The 18,857-nt window shown below is 43.0% G+C and overlaps 1 protein-coding gene across 1 annotated transcript in view; it reads left to right on the top strand.

The window, feature by feature from the left end:
* The first annotated feature begins 12,561 nt into the window (after nt 1–12,561).
* Nucleotides 12,562–18,857, top strand: part of ZNRF3 (zinc and ring finger 3) — a 67,681-nt gene continuing 61,385 nt past the window's right edge. Inside the window, exon 1 of the mRNA XM_030460648.1 lies at nt 12,562–12,732. The gene's annotated coding sequence lies outside the window, so the exon portion shown is untranslated. The remainder of the gene's footprint in view (nt 12,733–18,857) is intronic.

The following is an 18,857-nucleotide window of genomic DNA, read 5'->3' as shown; positions in this document are numbered from 1 at the left end:
AGTTGTGTAGGCAGAAGGCCTCGAATGGAGGAGTTCAGCAGCATGCAAGCAGCAATCCACAACCACCTAGGGCACGAGGTTGCTGCTCAAGTGCCGACCTCAGCTCTGTGCCCCAAGCGTCCCAGGCTTCCCTTGTGGAGGTTGCCCGCAACCTGAGTGGTTAGGAAATGTTGAAATTTTGCCCACTTGCAATTCTTTCTGCAATCTTTTTGTAGATTGAATTTAAATTAGTTAAGATGTTAAACAGTAAAGGAAAAACATGAGCTTTAGAAGCTCAAAGGCACTGGTGTGCTGGTTTGGCGCTACTCCAGCACTGGAGTTCTGCCAGGCTTTCATAATACAAAGAACAAAATGCATTTGTGAGTTTGTGTTTGTTCTTTCCCTGCTCACTGCACCGTGACATTTGGTTAAGGCTGTGAGTTCACCTTTCTACTCTGACAACTTTGTGAAAAATATGGTGACTTTTGGATAAAGCTTTTAGTCTTTGTGCAAAAAACCTTGCTTGTTCTGGTCCTGCTAAGCCCCTCAGATAGTCATCATGGAAAACTATCTGCTTCTCCTTTGTATGTTTCTTCTGGGCTTGCACTCGTGTTTTTTCTATAATTCTAATTCACCATAAAAACCCTGTTTTCTAGCAAAATGCAGGCCCAGTATTAATACGTTTTTCTTATTTCAGACATTCATTTCAAGTAAGTTGCCCTTTTTTACAACAGACAAAAACGTTAAACTGCCCGATTGTTCAGCTTTCTGTTATTTATACTGCAGACTACCGATGATGTGATTTATCATATATATATGTATATATAGAGAGAGTTGTTAGCATTATGACTGAAGAAAAATCCCAACTTCCTGTTTGTGATTTAATTTTCCTGGTTAATTTTAAATGTAACCAGAACAAAAGCTTCTTTTTCCTTTTGCAACAATTGTGATTGTGAATAAACTTCAGAAATACAGAGATAAACACATGTAATGTCACATGGGTCACTTCACAGTGATGTGTGACCAGACACAGGGCTGGCAGCCATTCTTGGCATGGGAGGTGTCCACTCACTGAAGGTAACAATGGCATCCATGAGCATGCCTAGTGTTGGCAGTAATGGCTGGAAAAAGAAGGGCATGACACCCTGCAGCCTAATCCTGTTGAGTAATTTCAGTAGCAGTGATAAGACTAGCTGTGAGGTAGTTACTAAGAATACATTTAGGCTTACAAATATCTTACTACCATAATGATACATAAAGACATTTATTAAGTATATGGTTAAGTCACTGATTAAATGAATGGCAAAGAAGAGTTCAAGAAAGCTACTCTTGCAATGAGACACCTGTTCAGAAAGGTTTCATTAAAATACTTTAAAAGTTAATTCTGCTTTGATTTCCACATCTTTTTCTTTTCTTTTTTAACTCACTGTTTACACATTCCATTTTTTGTATTTTTGGTTTTTTTCCAGTCATTGGATTCAAGCCCGTGATCCACATGACAGTACTTCTGTTACTCAAGTATGCTTCTCACCCTACTGATGTCTCAGTACCACCATCTATCTGAAGGATGTGACAGTGAGGATACTGTTGGTTGTCTTGCCAGTAACAACATTAGTTCCTGCTAACATAGCTTTATGTTTTATGTTCCAGGTGCCCAACCCACCAAAGGAAATAGTTTTGTTTAACAAAGGTGGTAAGGCTTTGCCCTTGCGTAATATCAGATACAGAGAAGGAAATATGAGTTGAATGTTATCTGTGTTTGATAAAAAGGGGGAACAGAGGAGAGAAAGAAAATAGAAGAAGCTGTAGAGAATAGTTCACCTAAAAAGCATAGTTTGAGAAAGAGCTTGTTTGCCCAATGTGTGTATGAAAACACTTGGAAGGAGGCCCAGAGCCCTTAGCTCTCAACATCTGGAATATTCCCAGATTTGTATCAAAAACTGATTAAAAGAGAAAGGGAACTGTTTTGTAGCCTAAACTCAGGTCATTCCAAACCCATAATGTTTCTACTGAGCTTTTTATTAATTTTGCTCTTAAATGTCATCACTACAATGTAATTATAAAGGATATAGCACTTTCCAGCAGTCTGGTTTCCTAGTAGGAACAATGATCCACCTTTTATTTGGCAAAAAATGTCATACTTCTGTAGAATGAGCAGAACCTGTATCCTTTACCTCATGGAGCTACTAACCAATCCATATGCTGTAGGAAGGGATATTGGCTTTGCCTTTTCTGAACATTGCTGCACAAAACTCCTGCAGAAAAGTAATTTTTGGCTGAGCTGTCATGTCTTCTCCATTAATATGTATTACTGAGACTCTGCCTCAGTGGCCTCTATGATTATTTCCAGCGATCTCTTAGGGAAGTGTGGAAAAGATCCAGTGAGTCCAAATTTAAACCCCGACTTTCCTGCAAGCACCTTACAAACCTGTACCTTGCACTCCAGTTCCTTGTCCTTGTGTGCCATCCACATACATTAGTGGTCCCTGTTGCTACCCAGAATTACACTCAAGTGGGAGTGCATCTTTCTCAGTTGCATTTTAGGTTTGTGCAGTGAGCCACAGGCACAGCCTAAAGATTCTTACTTGGATCATGGTTTAGTCCTCTGACCCAGCTGCTTGTGTAGTGAGGGGGAGATCCCATCACACTTGTATCTTGATTGCCTCCTGTTACAACTCTTCTTACAGTCCCTTCAGAACTTAATACTGGAGTTCTGTCTGTGTTCCTCCCTGCAGTGTTCAAGCCACTACAGGCAGAATCAGTTGGCAGCATATACCTTGTGACAGAGATCACATGCACTTACAGAGGGCTTCTTTGTCTTCCCATCCCAATAGAACCAGTTCTCCCATCACCATAGTCAGTGAAGTCTTGATTCTCATTCACAGACAACACAGACAATGCTGCTAGTGTTTCTGGACAAAGATACTCTAAAAGTTGGCTAGAGGTTGAGATTTTGCAAAGCCTTTTGTCAGGAAAAGAAGTTGGAATTCACAGCAGTCATAGGCACTGAAGCTCACCTTGGAGCTCCAATTGTAATTTTAGTAGCATTGCTTGCATTCAAAGAGGTCGTGCCCTATTCCAGGTTTAGTGGTAGCTTAGTAGCAATCAATTTAATGCAGTACCTTATAAAAAAGGCAGGTGGGAAGCATACTTTCCAAATACCAGTTGTAGATGCACGTGAAGCAACTGCGTAACTTAATTTTTAAGAATCTCTTTTGCTGCCTTCTCCCGTAGCAACCTTTCTGCATGAGAGATTTTTTGGCAGCAAAATTATCTCATAGTTCATGTCTTCTAACCTTTTGTGTGTGTTTTAGTGTTACAGAATACAAGATGACAGATTTTTTTTTGGTAGGGTCTATGAGATATTGCCTCATTTTGGACTAATGAAATAGTAAATTTCAAGATCAAGCAACCTATTGAGCAAGATGTTCCTTGCATCTACATAGTATCTTTTTTCCCTCTGAATTTGTCATTCCCATTTGCTTCATTTTGTTAGGGTCCTCTGACATTCAAGAATCCTGTGGTCTCAGGCAAGAAATTACCTAACCTATACAATTTTGTAGCAGCTGCTATTTTTTTTCCAGTTTACTGCTTCTTCCAGAAAACTGACATGCTTATTAAATAGCAGAGGTCTCAGTGTAGAAGCAGCTTGCTAATCCCCACTCTCATCTAAAAGGTGATCTCCCCTTCCCACCCTCACAGAATGCCGATTATAAAGGGAAAGTCAGTATTTTGAGATTAGATCACTTTATTTAATGTGTTCTGTCAGACTAAGGACCAAATTTCTCTCATACATTCAGAGACTGGAGCACACCACTCAGGAGTGTGAAAGAAGACAAGATACGCACAGCGCAGTAGATGGAAGGAAAGGCTTGCTTCCCAGCAACCCTGTGCTGCTAGCTCTGTGAAAATGAAACATTACTGGAAAGGTTTGCAAACACTGGTTGTGTAAACATTTTTTTATACATAGGAACTGGATGTCCTTGGAAGGATTTGTGTCCTCTGCTGGCCCCTGTGACACTCCACCTGGGAATTAGACAGCACTGATCAGCTGCCCAGGGAGGCAAGCTCAGGTCAGGGAATCTTCTGGGTGTGACAGCTAGGTGATATGTGATGCAATCCCACAGGACAAGGGGAGGTTCTGATTGCTTAGTGTCTTACTTTGGGACTTTGTTTTGTTGTTCTGCTGTTCTGGCTTCTCTTTCCAAGATATAGCTGTTGGTATCTCTGGCACCTAGCTGTGGTCTATCTGATGGTAATACCTGTTTCCATGCTGTAGTCCTTTAACTCTTTGACTGTTTTCTTTCTAGCTTGACCTCAAGCACAGTGTTTCCCTGCAGTTTTATTCCGAGTGCTGCTAGGAAAAATGCTGCTAGGGAAATGTAGACCAGAGAAATATGCAAAATATGTGGGATTTGGAAGCTCTGGAAAATGCCATGTTTTAACATAATTTCCAAATGCTATTAAGATTTTAACTAGAAGATAGAGTTGAGCACTGTGAGATCTGTCTTTAGATGTGATGTTACTTGGGAAAGGGGAGGTTTAGGTTGGACATTAGAAAGAATTTCTTTACTGAGAGGGTGATCAAGCACTGGAATGGGTTGCCCCAGGAAGTAGTGGATTCTCTATCCCTGGAGATATTTAAAAAGAGACTGGATGTGGCACTCAGTGCCATGGTCTAGTAACTGCAGCGGTAGTGGATTAAGGGTTGGACTTGATGATCTCTGAGGTCCCTTCTAACCCAGCCAATTCTATGATTCTATGATACGCTGTTGCGTGGTGCTACATTGTTGGTGGTAATCAGAAGTAAAAGAAGAAAGGGAAAGGTACTGCACTTGTCTGAGATGTTGCATCATTTTGTTATGTTGCAGAACGTGTTTGCTGTAGTGCTGTCCCGCTTAACTCACAGCCTGTGGTCTCGATTCTGTGTTAGTATTTAACATGTTGAGCAAGCTCTCCGAGGAAAACAGCCAACTGTTGAAATTTCACATGACTAAAAACTGTTCCGGTAGCTGTCTGTTTGCACATCCTGGAAACTGAACCCTCCTCTTGGAAAATATTCTGGAAGGTAAACAAACACTTGTGCTTAGGAAAACTTGATGACTACTTCCTATGGGCAGAAGCTAGCTCTTCTCTGGAGCAGTGGCAACTTCTGAAAAGAAATACCTGCTCTTATTTCTTAGTGATTCCTTAGGCTTTGAAATTCCTTTCAAAGTTGTTCTGGTTTGAGAGGACAAGGATCAAAAAATCCTGCCCAGGAGCTCCCCAGCAGCTGCTAGGCTGTTGATGTGGCAGTTTCAATGGGGGGCAGTTATGTCTATGGGGAGGAGAGGGCGGGCCAGGTTACCCAAATGGACCAATCACAGTGTTCCTGACTGTGGTGCTCAGTATAAAATGGCTCCCAAATGAGCCCTTTGGTACTTTCTGTGGCTGGTGTGCTAGCTGTGTTGCGGTCTCTTTCTTTGCTCCTGCTGCTCTTTTCTGCACTGGAGAAGAACATCAATCATCAGGACAGGTTGTCTTTTGCCTATCCAAATAGGGCCAGCACAGGTGGTCTAAGGCTGTTGTGACCTGTCACTGGAACCCTATACTTGGGCATCTCCATCTGCTGCTGACTCCAGTGTGGGGCTTTTCTGGTTGGGAAGTACTTACCAACTGAGGAGGGCGAGTTCCATATTTATGTATTTTATATATATTTGTAATTCACTATCAATATTATTATTCATTAAACCTCTCCTAGTATTTTTCTTCCAACCTTAAAGTCTCACTCGCTTATTCTCTTCTTCATATTCCCCTGGGAGGGTAGTGGAGGAATAACAGAGAGCATCTGTCATCTAGGTACTGTCTCAAACCATGACAGAAGTTCAGAGTCCCTGAGAGTCCTGGCAACTTTCTTATTTTCTCATTTTGAAATATTTTCCTTATAGTTCCATTTAGGTGCCTTCACCTAGGTCTGCATGTTGTACGTGGAAGCCTGCCTCCAGCTGTCATGAGGGACCAAATATAGACAGAGACAGGAGAATTATCAGGAAATGCCAAGATAAGAATTGGTTCTATCTCTACATAGGTTCAGCATGACCCAAAGTGTGAGGGCTGCTGTTAGAATTTGCAGGGGGTGCAGGGGTGCAGGGGAACAGCCAGTGCTCACAGGAGAGACAAGTTTATTGTATGTCCTTTCTGGCAGCCTCATTTTTTTCTGTGTTAGCACTTGCCTTTAATGATAACTCTTATGTAAATGGTCAGGGACAGTTAAAGCTCTTTACTACTAATTAAATAGTGTGCTAGTAGTAGAATATGGAAAATGCAGTGCTCTAAGCTGATTAATTAAAAGAGCTAGTTAGATCTTGTAACTTAGCTGAGTCTTTAATAAAATAACCTATGCTGAAATAAATAGTTGTCTTTCCATGAATAAATAAATAGTTAAAGTAGTAAGTTCTTCATTTTAGCCAGTCACAATTTAAGAATATTTTTTTGCTTTTGATAGTCAGAAGTGGTGAAATCTTTGTTGGCTTTCACATGGAACTACTCCATAGTGCAGGGTTTACCCACTGCATTAGTATGATCCAGTAGTATTAATAGCTGATACACATTTAAATCATGTGCTTCAATTTTATTTTGTGGTGTTTACCTACTGTTCACTTTAAATAGTGGTTTGCTTGAAGAAGGGCTGCATGAACAGTGACTTGTATCATGATTTACTCCAGAAACACTAACAAAATTTTGAATTAAATACAGAAATGTCAATATTTCAATTTTATGTAAATATGACTTCCTGAAATATGCAAGGTGTGTTATTTGCATTGAATTCTTCCTCAATATTATGAGCAAAGAAACTAAGTATTTCTGAATTAAACATATGAGACTAACAGTATGCTAGAATTTAGTGGAAATGAGATAATACAGAGCAATTTTAGAGGGGTAAGAGCTCAGTGGAAGATGTTTGTGTGGATGCATTTGAGAGTACTTCTTGAAGAATGAATGGATGTGGATTTTTTTCAAAATTTATTCTGTCCCATGTGCCTTGGCAGAGGGAATGATCAAACAGCCTATAACAACAATTTCCTGAGGTTATTTCTTAGTATTATTTTTTCTTTCTATGTTAAACATGATCATGCTTGGTGAGGACCCTGAAGGATTGCATCATGCATGTCTGTACTGTGTTACTCATCATGTAAACTTGTACTTTATGTTAGACTTGTACTTTATGTTAGTTTGCAAAAATAAAAGGCTGTAGTAATCTAAATAATGGTATTTTAAGTGCAATTAACATACTAAAATTTTACAGGCCTCATGCATTATTATCGTTTCCCTTGAGCAGACAGTTACATTTATACAGAGGGAAGGGTTCCCCAATCAGAAGGTTTAGCCTTCATACAGATTTAAAGACTACACATTTTTTTCAGAAATTGGAAACCTTAACTTTACAAAGGCTAACAGGGAACTTTGTTCAAATAATTTTTATAATTAAAAGTTGTCATTGTTACTCTAATGATTAATTTGTGTTGCTTCAATGCTGTTTACTTCGATAAATTGTGTTTCCAAAATTTAAACAGCAAGAGGCAAAGCCACAGCTGTGTGGCACTTTTCCTTAATATAAATCTCCGCTGATTTTTATTTTTTGGCCCTTAATTGACCTGTCAAGTTACAATAGTTTGTTATTTTAATTTGGCATAAGGGATGATAACTATGAAAACATGTTTTTCATGAATATAAAAACATTTTGTCCATTACAGTTGGATTTCTGTTCCATATTGGAATAGTGAAGTTCGACTGCATGAAAGGCTATGGGAGACATCCTTAATACAAACTAATATTTCCGAAGATATTTTGGAATGTTTTACTCACACTTGGTGTGTTTCGCCGAAGGGTAAAGGAACTCGCCTGGCTTTTTGAGTCTAGGAGGTCACCTGCTGGCTGCTCTGCCTCGGTGCATCCCGGCATCTTCCCGAAGTGCAACATCAGAAATGACCTCAGAAGTGTTGGAGAAGCATCTCCATGAATCAAAAGGTGAAACCGTTGATGCTGCTTCAGGAATGGAGACTCATCAAGCATTCGGATATATTTGAAGCTTTCGTTCAGTCCTAAGCCTTCCCTTGTGCTGTGCAATCATTTCCCCGGAGGCTTAGAATAATAGTTTCACTTAGTAATGAACAAGGGCAGGTATGGTCTTGAATTCACAAGGGGAAGGTTGTCACTTGTTTCTATTGCTTATTAGGAGGTACAGCACATTCATTTGCTTATGAAATAAACTGTAGTAGTCTTGGCCTTTGCAGACCATGATGTTAAAACAGGTAGGGAATGTGAACAGTAGTCATTTACCAGTTACAGAAATCATCTGGAAAGGCAGATGTGGGAGTATGAATGGGACAGCTCTCTTTATTTGTCCTGTGGATACTTGGTCTGGTATGAGGACTTCTCAGGTAGTTTGTTGTGAAAAGAAGGATTTCAAGTTTTATTTTGAGAAATGCTTTCATGAAAAACTGATCATCAAAACCTCATTCATATTGTGCAGAACTCTGGTATGAGGTTGCTTCTGCTGCTCATTTCAATCTAGTGTAGATGTCACCACACTGCACTGTGCAGTGAAGGTATGTCCTGAATCCCTCTATGCTGTTCTTTAACTTACGTAAGGGGACTTCTGATACGTCACCAGCTTCTTAAATTGGAGTGTCATCACAGCACAGAATTCCAAGGGTAATGCAAAATAAATATCTGTAGTATAGGAGGAAGATGGTAAGTCAAGTAGTTTGTAATTATATATTAGGGCCCTTTTTTCTTCACCACAGTTTGAAGCAAAAGGCAGACACCTCCTTTGGGCAGAACAGATGTAAGCTGACTTGTATCTCTACAAATTTATAACATAAACCATTACAAAGAATACTTAGAATGACAAATTTTAAAACAGCTTAATCCTGTTTAATATCCACTGGTAGTATCCAGACTTTCTTATTTTGGGATTATTGCTGTGGCAAGTGTAAAGAGCAAAGGGAAATGAAGACCAGGTTGTTCTACTGAAATGTAAGCAATTTTGTTCACATAGAGCTTATTCTCAGCCATAGTTCCCATTACCACATCAGTTAACCTTCTATTAACTCCGGTCAGTGCTCACCAGTGGGGGGAGTTCGCCGCGGCCTGCAGTAACAGGCTGCCCTCACCCCTTCCCATGGAAATACAGACACCTGGCTTTTCTAGTTTTATCCGATGATTTATGATAAATTGTAGGAGTAAGCATCATAATATTTAATGTACCCGAGAAGCCCCTTTTAAGATTTTTTTTTTTTCTTTTTAAAGTGAATGAAAGAGAAACTATGCCACAAACAAGTTCTGGGAGATACTGAAGACAAGCTCAATCAAGTGGAAATTCAAAATTCACAGTAGTTGAAATACTTTTAATCCATGCTCATTAGTTACGTTTATTTGAAAAAGGTTAATATTTTCCTTTGTTATAGAATCATAGAATTTATGCTGCAGTATATGAAGGGGAAATTTAAATGGGATACAATTTAGAATGGATGATTTTCTTTAAAAAATGTAAAATCAACAACAGACTGTTCTTTGGGCATCAGAATTGGAAAAAATGTTTCTTAGATGTTTTCCTGCTGCTGTAGCTTCCCTCATGTTTTTGGATACTGCTGCAGTACCCAGAGTTCCAAGCCTCTAATTTTCACAAAATTTGCAAGAATGTACTATCTTAGGACCTCTGTTCTGCCCTTAAGGTTAGGTAAAATCAGGTAATAAGTTTAGAAGAACAGCAAGGCTGAGAGGCAGGTAGCATATGTTTAATTTAATTATGAAACGAGGCTAAAAGAGGCTCTAGAAGGGATTCTCCACTGTGATGCTCTGTTTGTGTCTGACTGCACAGATGTGACAGAAAGCAGCTTTCAGACATCAAGCCAAATGTATTTTCAATTACCAGGGAAGCTGGGTTCCTGCCTCATCAAATGGCAATAGTGACTGACAGGGTGGCAGTGGCTACTTGGTGCTGCTTTCTTGCCTTAGCTGCAGAGCTGTACTTCCTGTATAATATTCCAGCTCTCCAAACAAAAATAATTTTGTTTTGGCCTTTTTCTGTAACATTCATAATGGAAGTATATGGGTACTTAATAACATTGCTTTCTCTCAAGAGCAGTATAGAGGGAGGAGAATTCTATAATATTAATTTCTTTGTAAGGGAAATGAGATGTCATAAGGTTTTTATCAAATGTATCCTCTAGTGTGAATTGCCCTCTTCTGTGATGCCTGGGGCATGCTTTCTCAGACCATTTGGCATTATACATACTTTCATTTTGTTCAAATCAAAGCTCTTCCTGTCCTCAGTTGTAGTTATAAATGCGTGAGACTTTTATATTTCAGACCCTGGGCCCCAGTTTGTTATGGAGAGGAAACAAGGAAAGTATACCTAAAGTATTATGACATAACTGAATTGTGAGCTGTATGCTGCCAGCTGGGAAGGAAGCGAATTAGAAATATTTGATTGCTTTGATGATAGACAGTCCATTCTCTTCCTGCTACCTCGTTTGTATTTCTGCCCAAGCAGAGAGAACTCGGTGGCCTAAGTTACTCTCAGTGCTGCATGTCCCCTCTTGGTGTACAACTATGAGGCAAAGGTGGTTTTGCTATGTCTACTGTCCAGTGATATAGGCAGTTTAATGGGGTGGATCAGATCTTCAGCAACTTTTATTTTAGGGGTAGGATGCTACCTACTTGCTATAGAGAGCCCCATTGCTGTATTTTTCATTATTTAGTTTCCAGATGCATTTGCCTGGCACTTCTGCATTGCCAACTCAACCTAAGCTGGAGAGGCCCTATTTCTAGGCCATTTCTAAGGATGTCTTAAAAAAGAAAAATTCGCACTGTATCTCAGGAATTCACAGGGATTCCCTGTGTTGCCTAAGCATCAGGCATTTGTCTCACTGGTAAAGGAAAATCACATAGTTTGCACAAAGAGACTAAAATGTTTCTATCTAATATGCTAGATGCTATGCATTTCTTATATCTTAATGAAACATAACAGAGAATTCATGAGTTGATCGTGTTTGCATAGTGTGTTCTCTTTTGCTACCAGGCTAGCACACCTGTGGCACCCTTTCCAGCTCTCCTTCTTTGCATGTTGTAGTTTTGTGGCCTTCGATCCATTGTACTGATGTCTTTGGTTTGGGGAGCATTTCGTGGCTTGTGGTAGAAGCCCAGAGTGTTTGTCCCTGTGACCCCTTCTTGACTGAAAAAATCTTCAATGATTTTTAACCGAATGCTGCTGACTGCATGCCAAGGATGCCCCTATGGCTTCCTCAGTTGTAACAACGTATACTAGGGGAAAGAGATGGCAGTTTGCACTGTGGTGTTATTCCTCCCGTCAGTGGGCTAGGGACTCATCCCAAAGCTGGAGTTTGCTTCCAAACACTGTGCTTTATAACCAACAGGGGATCTTGTATCAGTTTGTCTCATTCCCATTGTAACTAACTTAATTTATACTCTTAGACTATGTAACATCTTGTGCTAATGAGTTCCACAACACAGCTGGATGTACTTTAAAAAAAAAAAAATCATGTCTCATTAGCTGCCATGCAGTTCTTGCAGCATTAGACTGGAGTAAAAGTCAATACCCGTCCACTTTTTCCACATCGTACGCAGTGGTTTCACAGACTACACTAACAGTCACGCCAAAGGGCACGGGGTACCCGATCTCCTCTCGGGAACCGAGCTGGAGGAGCTCATAACCCGTTCCTGCCCCCGCACGCCGAGTGGGCGCTGGTGCCTGCCGGACACGGCGAGAGTTGGCGGGACGCCGTGCGCCCATCCCAGCCGGAGCCGCGGCTCCCCAGGGAACCGGAGCCTTGGTCGCGTTCGGTTACCGGGGCCCAGCTCCCAGCCGCCCGCGGCCGGGTACTACCGGTGGGGCTGCAGACCCGCAGCCATCACGTCCAGGCACTGCGGCGTCCCCCGGCCGGCCCCTTCCAGCCCCGCGGCCGCAGGAGCAAGGCGCCGGCCCCGCCAGCGGCGCGAAGGGCCCGGACGTGCGCCACAGGCCTCCGGGGCCGCTGCCCGCGTCCCGGGCGCGCCTGGCCCGGGCCTACAGGCCCGGCCGCGTGGGAAGCCGAGTCCCGGCAGGGCCTTCCCGGGGGCCGCGCCGGGCTCCTCCGCCCGCTCCCAGGCTCCGGCGGCGCTCGGTCCCCGCGCGAAGCTGGGGTGGGGTGGTCCGACCGCGAAAGATTCGGTCGGCGGGTCCGTGGCCCGTGTGTTCGCTGAAGGAGGGAGGGACGGAGCGGGTCACCGCGGCGCGGGGGGCGGGGATAACCCCGCGGTGGCCGTCACGTGGAGCAGATGAAAGGGAAGCGGCTTGGCAGGGCGGAGAGCAGCCGGGGCGAGGGACGGGGAGCGCGGGGCAGGCGGCGGCGAGGAGCGGGGCGCAGCGCGGCGGGAGGGCGGCTATCATGGGGCGCTGACCCGCCCGGGAGCCCGGCCCCGGAGCTGGAGCCGCTTGAGAGCGATGTGCGGCGGCAGGGCGCCGCTCCCCCCCGCCGCGCGATGAGGGGCTGCGGGGCCGGCACGGGGCTGGCCGTGCCGCCGCCGCTCCTGCTCGGGCTGTTGCTGGCCGCGGCGCCGGGCGCGACACTGGGCAAGGAGACGGCGTTCGTGGAGGTGGTGCTCTTCGAGTCCAGCCCCAGCGGCGACTACACCACTTACACCACGGGGCTGCAGGGCCGCTTCTCCCGCGCGGGGGCCACGCTGAGCGCCGAGGGCGAGATCGTGCAGGTGAGCGCCGGCCGGGGGGCGCCGCCTGCCCCAAGATGGCTCCGCGGGCCTGGCTGCCCGTCACCTGGCGGCACAAAGCCCGGGCCGGGCACGCCGCCCCACGTGCGCCGCCAGGCCTGGGGGCCGCGGTGACAGATGCGCGCCCGCGCAGCCAGGCCCCGCTGAGCCCCACGCGGCCGCCCAGACCCGGCAGCACCTTGCCGGGCCGGCGTGGAGCAGCCGCCGACCGCGGTCGTCTCGTTTGACAGCCGGGAGCGGGCCGGGGAGTGCGGAGGGGATGTGCGGAGGGGATCCGCGAAGGGGCCCGCTCCCTACGCGCCCTCGCACCTCCGGCGGCCGCCGGCGCGGAGCCTGCGCCGTGTCTGAGGGGCGGAGGCGGGACCTGCCCGTCGCGCGCTCAGTGGGGGTGGTGCGCAGGGCTGCGCGGGGGCGGAGCCGCGTCTCGAGGTGTGGGGCGGGAGTTGCGGATCGCTGCCGCCCCTGCCCTGGGGCTCCCTGCGGTGACAGTGCCGGTACCGTGGCCGGCCCTCGCCTTTCATCCGTGCGGCCGCTCGCACACCTGGAGACGCGCTGGCCGCTGCCGGCCTTCTACCTGCGCTTCGAACTGTGTGGAGTGTTTCTTTCGCGACACGAAAGTTCTAGTAAAGCTGCTCTTAACTTCCTCACCAGCCAAATAATTTTTGTATTCTTCTAAACGCAACTATTCTGTGCTCTGTTTTAAATTCTTGGAGTGCTTATTTGAGTCCTTTGTAGTCGCTGATAGTTGTTGACTTCCCCCTCTCCTTTGGCTAAGTAAAGAAAAATTACTTAAATGTTGTTATAAGCAACTACCAAGTTATCCTATTTCTCATTAACAGCTGTGGAGTTTGTTTGCTTGAGTTCCATATATGTACATGTGCACACACATAAATATGAAATTTTAACTTACTTGGTGGCAAGTAAACTCTTAAGAACAACTCGTAATGTTCTACTAGCCCAAATACCTTCCTTTCAAAATAATGCTTTTTCTTTTAAAGTAAAGAACACTGCTTTTGAGTACTTGTTACTTCAGAACAGTTTCAGCTGGGGGGGTTTATTGCAATGGGTCCCTTGCAGACAGAAGAGTTGTGAGGACAAGCTGCCGATACGAGGGTTTTTATATATTCTCCAGGGAAAAAATGGATGGACCGAATTTGTATTTCTGATCTTTTTTTTTAAGTTGTTGCTGGTAAACAAACATTGACATTTGCTAACCTTTTGATACATTATCAAACAATGTGTTGGAATTAACTCTCTTTGGAACTAGCAAGAGACTAAAGTTTCTTTTTGCATTGTGTTGCTGTTAAGAACAGAATACAGAAACAGAATACAGGCCGCTTGCTGATGTCATATCTTTGTTGAGACTGTAAGTGAAAGTGGAGAAAGAGCATACTGTTTTGTTAAAACTCAGATTTTCCTAACTTGAAACAAATGGATGAAGTAGACTTTTGTAGGCCTTAGTGTGAATAACATCAACTGTCTGCTTCCTATTAATATCTGAATGGACAGCCCTCCAAATTGGAAAGCCTACAGTGAAAGCTGATTTATGTGTCAAATCTTTTAATGCCGTTTACTGTTCAAAAAACCTTTGCTTATTTCATCTCTATGTGTACTAGATAACATACATCATAAGCAGACATATTTTTTTCTGAGACACCGTGCTTCTTTTTTTTCTAAAGAAAAAAATATGGCACTCATTGCTCTAGAACAGCAGGATTGAATGCAATAATATTTTCACTGCTTCTTTTAAACAGTAGCTGGTGGCGCATCAGTTTGCGAAGCAAATTCTTCTTGGCCCCAACCACTTTGTCGGCGCACTCAGCTCTTTCAAGATTCATTTTTCATTAAAATGAAATATTAGAAATTCCTGAAAATCAGACATACTAAATAATGGGTCAAAGGAATTATGGTTTTGGGACTACACAAAGACTTATTTCTTTTATGTTAGAAGTATCAATTACTCATTGGTCTTGAGAGTCTGAACAACAAAAACAACAACAAAAAAAAAACACCATAAGGAACAATGCACTTTCAGGTTTCAGTAGGCCATACTTTCACTAAATTGGTTATTGGTCAGATTCCTATCCAATAGTGGTATGCTATTATATTGTTTCTCATGTTATTGTGAACAAGTCTTATTAAGGTCAAGTGTCTTCCAGAATAACTCTTCAGAGAGATGAAATGTTCATGTGTATTCTTTCATGTGGCTGCAGTTTCTATTTGGTGAACTCCTCTCTAGGTTGCAGTGTCAGCTGGTCCTTAAATTGCTGGAAGATCTAACCACCTCAGTGGTATCTGGCATACTGGAACATTATGTGTTTCTTGGGGCAATGATGATATTTTACTTGGAGATGGATGATGACTGGTAAGCTCCTTATAATTCAGACTCGTAGCTTTCAGACCTAAAGCTCCGATGTAGTTCTTTGTCAAAGGAGATGTTACGTGGGCACAGACTTACAGTTCTAGGACAGAAAGCATCACTGATTTGATGGCACTGGCTCTTGTGCTCAGAGTGAGATTAATTTACCGTGCACTTTGCAAGATTCTGTTCCAGTTGCTTGTTTTGCTTGGTAGCTAAGGTGCTGTGTTTCTTACAAAGCTGTGGTGGATAGTACTGCTCAGGTGAGGTACTGGGGAAAGAGGTTTGAATTTAACATTTGTTTTAGATCACATTAAAAATTCTGATGTGCCAAAAAGCTTTGAATGATGCATTTATAATTGTTTATTCTCTCAATCTTTCTTTTTGCTACTCCTGCCTTAGATACACTGCTGAATGCAGTAATATATGTGGGTTATAAATATGCACAAATATATGAAGAGAAGCGGTATGGAGGAGAGATTTAGGAATATTGCAGCTGAATTTTCTTGCATCATAAAAGCTTGGGTTTTGTTTGGTTTGTTTCTGCTTGGAAGCCTTAGCAGGGGAATAATGAACTTTGTTGATAGAACTGGATATATTGAACTGGAGTGATGTGTCAATTACATTATAATCTCCAGTTACATCTATTTTGTGTGCTCAAAAGGTTATAGTTTGAGGACTGGAGGACAAGCATAGCTCAGTGTTTTAAGCTTCAGGAAGAAAACAGAAGTTAGATGCTTCCTGAGCTGTAGCAATACTACTATCCATCTTCTTTCTCTTGGAGGAGGAGGCCCATTCCCATCTCTTACTTACCTGAATAGCTTTCAGCCTTTCCTCTGTTTTCTCCAAATGCAAAAATTGCTGAAGATTGCAAACTTCTGTCAGATGGGCTTTGCATTCTGAAGCATTTGCAGAGGTTTTAATGGCTTAAAACAGCTGTGCAGGTATATGGATGTCTGGAAGTGATCAGAGGACTCTGACTCAAGGGAGTGTTTGTGTCCTTGAGAATGGAAAACAAAAATGTGTACTTTTCATGTGTCTTTTTTGTTGTTGTTTTGTGAAAAGTTAGGTTAGGTTTCTTTTTGCTTGAGTTAAGTGCCTGAAGGCCATTTAAATCAAGGAAGTGGAATTATTTGTGGCTTTGAGTCACTGTCTTGTTGGATGTTTTCTTTGCTAGTTATCCTCTTAGAATATGAAGACACCTGTGATTGGGTTTGTGCTAGTTTCCATACCTTAACTGTAAAGCTGTGGCTTATGGTAATGATCCTGAGGCCTTCAGGGATAATACATTCTCTGGTAAAACTGAGTTCTTAGTACCAGTTTTAGGGCTTCAGGTTAATTTTGTCATTACATTCTTAGGGAGGAGTACTTGGAGTTGAGCTGTCCTTGGAACCTGGTACTTCCATTCTGATGGGAAAGAAAGAGCTGATACCCTGTGGATGCTGAGAATGGGATGAAAAGAAAGGCTGTTCAGTGCTCACAGTGTTTCTCTGGTTGAGTGCAAAGACAAGAGACACAGAACCTGTCTGTTCTGTCTTGTATGAGAAGTGGGATTAGTTTATAGGTTTTGTCCTCTCTGATCTTCAGTCTTTGGTGTTATAAAGAGATGCTCGCAACTAGCAAATGCTGTGAGACAAGTGAGAGTAGTCATCCTTGAGACCATCTTCAGCTCCTTAGTGTAAGCACTGTCCTGCTTGAGCGTGTCATCTGAACTTGTGTCAGAACTGTGAGTCCCATCACCGTTCTGAAAGCCTGCTGAAAGTTTAAGGAGTTTGTTTTCAACGTATAACAAGGCCGAATCATGGATAGAAGAGATCTAGTTGCTCCTGTCTGCTTGTGGTTATTTCCTGGTTCTGTGTGTGGGGTTTTTTTTGTGTGTGTGTTTTTCCTGGGGTTTTTTTGTTTGTTGGTTTGTTTTTTTGTTTTTTATTTTTTTTTAGTTTCTTTTAAATATTTTCATAATGGCAAGCCCTTTTTTGTTAACAGCATCAGGTATGTGTATGTTATGTAGTCAGAGCAGTGAGTAATTTCTGTACTTCTTGCTCTGCTGCTTTGTGAGTTGGAAACCTTGTCTAGTCTATGCATCTGGATTTCTTTTTTCTTTTTTTTTTTCTGGTTATCATTGTATTAAGATTTGATTATCCTGCTGGTTAGGAAAAAGACCTTCAATACTACAGCCTTGATGCATGGAATAGCAGAATATTTCACAAGTTCTGGTTGTGCATTTTCTGAAATATCAGTTCCTTAAAGCATATAGGCAGGTTTTGAAATCTACGCTGGAAGCTCCAATCTGTTCCATGAGCTGGCAGCGCTCCTCAGTCCTCTCTGTTATGCTACAAGATGGAAAGGTGAAAAAAATGCAAAGTGCAGGTTTTGTTCCATGGGCAGCAGGCTCCCCTTCTGTTGTTTCTGTAGTATGCTGTGCCCAGTCTGAACTTGATTGGTGCCTATTCAATGATTTCTGGCAGAATGAAGACTGCCCAGCGTTACCTGGCTGCTGTCAGGGCTGGGGTCCCTTCTTTATGCTGAGAAAAAAATGTGTTTTCCTGGGAGTGCAGCAGGTGACTACAGGTCTGGGTCCTCTACAGGAGAAGGCCAAGATGATAAAGGAAACGTAAATCACATTAAAATAGGAGATTGTTGAGGTAAAGACTTGCACAGTTCTCATACCTGGACAGCCTTTGTAGAATATGCAATGCTGCAGCAACTTGCTTGCAACAGAGGTGTTGTCCTGGGCTTGATCTCAGGTGAATCTCACTATTTCCCACTTTCCAGCCCTCACTCTGTTCTTCCTGTCCTTTTTTGTTTTTAAATGTCAGGTATACTTTTGTCCATCCTGTATCATGGTGTGGGGGTGGCACAAGGAGAGCACTGAAGACAGCCAGTGGAAGTGTTCTGTCCTTCACCTTTTTTGTGCTGCTTTGTTGTGACACTGGGCACCCTTGTCTCATGGGAGCTTCAGCCCAGTCAATCATTATTGATTTAGTTTACAAGAACTTGTCTGTTGTCGTTGGCTTCCCATTATAGTATCATTAATAAGTATCCTTATGCTTATTAATTCTTCAGTCTTGCAATATTCAAGGTGCCACAAAATGGTGATGAAAGGACTTGGTAACTCCTTCTGTGCTAGCTCCTGGCTGTTGTGTGGTGTCTACATGCAGCTGTAGTGCTCTGCTTTCAGAATCCTGTAGCTGTGCCATCCTGTTAATGTAGATTGTGTCACTGTAAGAGAATTTAAAAGAGGGGTGGAGGGGGTGTCGGAGATCATGGTGAAAAGGGCCACTTGGCTGCTGAAACCTTCTACTAGAATATTCTTCTCTCTCCTTCTGTTAGACAGTTTCCTGTATTCTGTTGTATCTTCTGGAAAAAGAAACAGCTTATCAATTATAATGGAATTTTAAGGGCAAGTAAATCATATTTAGTAGTTGAAAAATTTGAACTTTCAAACTTTAGACTTTTATAGTACATTGTAATGTTTTAATGGAGAGTTAAGGGCACCTCTGCAAACTGTTTCTAAACAAGTCTAAGGAAATAATAAATATATGTTTCTAGGCATTACTACAGGGAAGAGGGCTGTTTGGAAGATAAAGTTCCAAATTGAGCGATGAGTTACCGGTTTTGAAGGGAGGTCCAGTGTCTGTTTGCACACAGTTGCAGCAATACCAGAGTCCTGCCAGAGCCTTGTCAGCATGCAAGACTGAAGCAGTCTCTTGAGGAGAAGGTGTGCGGCACAGGGTAAGAAAATGAG

Source organism: Calypte anna, chromosome 15, assembly GCF_003957555.1.
Source record: "Calypte anna isolate BGI_N300 chromosome 15, bCalAnn1_v1.p, whole genome shotgun sequence".
NCBI lineage: Eukaryota > Metazoa > Chordata > Aves > Apodiformes > Trochilidae > Calypte > Calypte anna.
This window is presented reverse-complemented; position numbering and strand designations above follow the sequence as displayed.